Source organism: Schistocerca americana, chromosome 2, assembly GCF_021461395.2.
Source record: "Schistocerca americana isolate TAMUIC-IGC-003095 chromosome 2, iqSchAmer2.1, whole genome shotgun sequence".
In the NCBI taxonomy this organism is placed as follows: domain Eukaryota; kingdom Metazoa; phylum Arthropoda; class Insecta; order Orthoptera; family Acrididae; genus Schistocerca; species Schistocerca americana.
In genome coordinates, this window is record NC_060120.1 from 892,352,710 (window position 1) to 892,357,038 (window position 4,329).

At 44.0% G+C, this 4,329-nt stretch overlaps 2 non-coding genes across 2 annotated transcripts; one reads left to right on the top strand and one right to left on the bottom strand.

Annotated features, from left to right (window-relative positions):
• Positions 1-910: 910 nt before the first annotated feature.
• Trnat-agu lies at positions 911-985 on the bottom strand. Its single transcript has one exon. It is a non-coding gene; the product is annotated as a tRNA-Thr (tRNA).
• Positions 986-1,220: 235 nt separating this feature from the next.
• Positions 1,221-1,295, top strand: Trnat-agu. Its single transcript has one exon. It is a non-coding gene; the product is annotated as a tRNA-Thr (tRNA).
• The last annotated feature ends 3,034 nt before the right edge of the window (positions 1,296-4,329 follow it).

The window sequence follows — 4,329 nt, forward strand, 5'->3', positions numbered from 1 at the left end:
TCAATCTGTCGATACCTCCATCCAGCTTCCCGCAGGCCCATAATACGATCTAATTCAAATGGCTTGTCTGTGGGGCATGGTTGTACCCTAGAGCGAAACTGCCTGCAAAGTCAACACAGAGGACGCACAGACACTCCTCCCGAGCACCACCTGATCACCAATGACCGTGACAAATGAATCACTAACAGCGCAGCCCCACATATTTTACTCTAGTACTACTGAACACAATCCTTGAGGGGCATATTTTTTGACTGTCTATTAACGTCATAAAATGACTATTTATTGAGCACATGTGACAAGCTAAGAAAAAAAGTACGATAGTTGAAATGACTTTCATCTGCACGACAATAGTGATGATGATGTCCCATACTCCAAGGAGCGTAGGGGACGATGCAGAGGACCCGCACCGCTGTACGAGACAAGGTCCTAGCGGAGGTGGTTTGCCATAGCCTTCCTCCGACCGTTTTGGTGATGAATGATAATGATGAAGACGACACAACAACACCCAGTCATCTCAAGGCAGGGAAAAATCCCCGACCCCGCTGGGAATCGAACAGGGGACCCAGTGCGCGAGAAGCGAGAATTCTACCGCAAGACCGCGAGCTGCGGACATGACAACATTAACAAGAACATTAACACCAGTAATAAATTCTCTGTATCTCTGCAATTAAAAATCCCGAACGAGCCTGGGGGTTGGTTAAAACGCTGTCCTCATAATCTAGGGGAACGCAGTTCAAGTGCTATCAGTTTATTCTCATTCTTTACTTGAAAGCACAGTGTCTGTTCCTTCGAAAGAACAGACATCACGTAAATCCAGTAGCTGTGGAACACTATATGTAAATTAAAGGGTGATCACTGCTATCAGCGGCAGTGGAACATCAAGCGGAATCAGCGGCGACGGACGAAAATCTGTACCGGACCGGGATTCGAACCCGGGACCTCCTGCTTACTCGGCAGGTGCGGTAACCATTGCGCCATCCACGACACAGCGTTAGCGCAACTGCGCGGACTGCCTCGGTACGCCTCAAAGCCAATCCACACTTCCATGGAGCGTGAACAATACACAGTCCTTGTCCATTATACCCCTGTTCGCTACTCAGATTCCCATAATAGGTCGCTCGAATACAATGGGCAGGAACTGCGGATAGATGGCGCTCGATGGGAGCGTGGATCGGCCTCGAGGAGTAGCGAGACAGTCCGTGCAGCTGCGGTAACGCAGTGTCCCGGATGGCGCAATGGTTACCGCACCTGCCTAGTAAGCAGGAGGTCCCGGGTTCGAACCCTGGTCCGGTACACATATTCGTTCGTCGCCGCTGATTCCGCGTAATGTCCTGCTGCAGCTGATAGCAGTGATTTCCCCTTCAATTTACATATATTCTAATTCTGTTCTTCCCTCCAAAAAACAGAGTTATTAAAGAGCTCGATTTCGACCAGACATTCTTCTTCTCTTTCCTGGCCTTTATCTCATATCTTCAGTGGGTTTGCAAGTTAATTACTTGATTTGGTATTGATACTGGTAGAGGGTGGCCGGGTGCCGGGTATCCACTTTGTAAGTAGGCTGTTTAGGTTTTTATGTCGGTAACGTCACCTAGCGCTCTGTATGAAAATCACTGGCTGTGCAGTGTGCAGTCTGTGGCTGGTTGGCATTGTTGGAATATTCGCCATTGTAGTGTTGGGCAGTTGGATGTTAACAGCGCGTAGCGTTGCGCAGTTGGAGGGGAGCCGCCAGCAGTGGTGGATGTGGGGAGAGAGATGGCGGAGTTTTGAAAGCGGACGATCTGGACGTGTGTCCATGAGAAAGAGTAAATTTGTAATATTGGGTATCATTAACTGATGACTTTGAAACATTATGAAGGTAAATACATTGTTTGTTCTCTATCAAAATCTTTCATTTGCTAACTATCCCTATCAGTAGTTAGTGTCTTCAGTAGTTAGAATCTTTTATTTAGCTGGCAGTATTGGCGCTCGCTGTATTGCAGTAGTTCGAGTAACGATGATTTTTGTGAGGTAAGTGATTCATGAAAGGTATAGGTTATTGTCAGTCAGGGCCATTCTTTTGTAGGGATTTTTGAAAGTCAGATTGCGTTGCGCTAAAAATATTGTTTGTCAGTTTAGTGTTGATTAGAATTAGTAAAGAGAGAAATGTCTGAGTACGTTCAGTTTTGCTCAGCTGTTTGAAAATCAAATAATGTAACAGGCTTATCAGCAAATCATTCATAAATTTTTCTAAGGGGACGTTTCAACTTAATCTGATGTGTGAAATCGCCTGAAATCCACATCCAGGCTGGCCGGCACTCTGGCCCTCGTCATTAATCCACCGGATGGATTCAATCCGGGACCGGCGCTCGTCCTCTTGTCCTGGAAGCAGTGTACTAACACGCGGGGCAATGCGGGCTGGTATTTCAAGTAGACATTAAAGTCTAGCATTCCCTCCGTAATATTTTACAGACTTGACGAGCAAGAAGCGTTTCCGAGATCTTGAATTATGTACGGCGATTGGCCCTACAACGTTACTGGCAATTAAACGTGACTGTCACTACTCCAGTTTCTTTGTGTATGCCTGTATTCAAGAGCAGCTTCACATAAACTGAAACGCCAAACGAACTCGTATAAGCATGTGTATTCAAATACAGATATATGTAAACAGGCAGAATATGGCACAGCGTTATATAAGGTAACAAGTGTCTGGCGCGGTTGTTAAATCGGTTACTACTGCTACAATGACAGGTTATCAAGATTTAAGTGAGTTTGAACGTAATGTCATAGTCGGCGCAAGAACGTTGGGACACAGCATCTCTGAGGTAGCAATGAAGTGGGGATTTTCCCGTACGATCAATTCACAAGTGTACCGCGAATATTCTGTTTTTTGGAGAAACTATATCCTGTGGCCAACATAGACACGAAGCCCACGCCTACTACAGTTGTACAAGTTTATATGCCAACTAGCTCTGCAGATGTCGAAGAAATTGATGAAATGTATGATGAGATATAAGAAATTATTCAGATAGTGAAGGGAGACGAAAATTTAATAGTCATGGGTGACTGGAGTCCGATAGTAGGGAAGGCAGAGAAGGAAACATAGTAGGTGAACATGGATTGGGGCTAAGAAATGAAAGAGGAAGCCGCCTGGTAGAATTTTGCACAGAGCATAACTTAATCATAGCTAACACTTGGTTCAAGAATTATGAAAGACTGTTGTATACATGGAAGAAGCCTGGAGATACTAGAATGTATCAGATAGATTATGTAATGGTAAGACACAGATTTAGGAACCAGGATTTAAATTGTCAGACATTTCCAGGGGCAGATGTAGACTCTGACCACAATTTACTGGTTATGAACTGTAGATTAAAACTGAAGAAACTGCAAAAAGGTGGAAATTTAAGGAGATGAGACCTGGATAAACTGACTAAACCAGAAGTTGTACAGAGTTTCAGGGAGGGCATAAGGGAACAATTGACAGGAATGGGGGAAAGAAATACAGTAGAAGAAGAATGAGCGCCTTTGAGGGATGAAGTAGTGAAAGCAGCAGAGGATTGAGTGGGTAATAAGTCGAGGGCTAGTACAAATCCTTGGGTAACAGAAGAAATATTCTATTTAATTGATCAAAGGAGAAAATATAAAAATGCAGTAAATGCAGCAGGCAAAAAGGAATACAAACGTCTCAAAAATGAGATAGACAGGAAGTGCAAAATGGCTAAGCAGGTATGGCTAGAGAACAAATGTAAGGATGTAGAGGCTTATCTTACTAAGGGTAAGACAGATACTGCCTACAGCAAAATTAAAGAGACCTTTGGAGAAAAGAGAGCCACTTGTATGAATATCAAGAGCTCAGATCGAAACCCAGTTCTAAGCACAGAAGGGAAAGCAGAAAGTTTGAAGGAGTATATAGAGGGTCTATACAAGGGCGCTGCACTTGAGGACAATATTATGGAAATGGAAGAGGAAGTAGACGAAGATGAAATGGGAGATATGATACTGCGTGAAGAGTTTGACAGAGCACTGAAAGACCTAGGTCGGAACAAGGCCCCGGGAGTAGACAACATTCCATTAGAACTACTGACGACCTTGGGAGAGCCAGTCCTGACAAAACTCTACCATCTGGTGAGCAAGATGTATGAGACAAGCGAAATACCCTCAGACTTCAAGAAGAATATAATAATTCCAATCCCAAAGAAAGCAGGTGTTGACAGATGTGAAAACTACCGAATTATCAGTTTAATAAGTCATGGATGCAAAATGCTAACGCGCATTCTTTATTGACGAATGGAAAAACTGGTAGAAGCCGAGAACGGGGAAGATCAATTTCGATTTCGTTAAAATACTGGA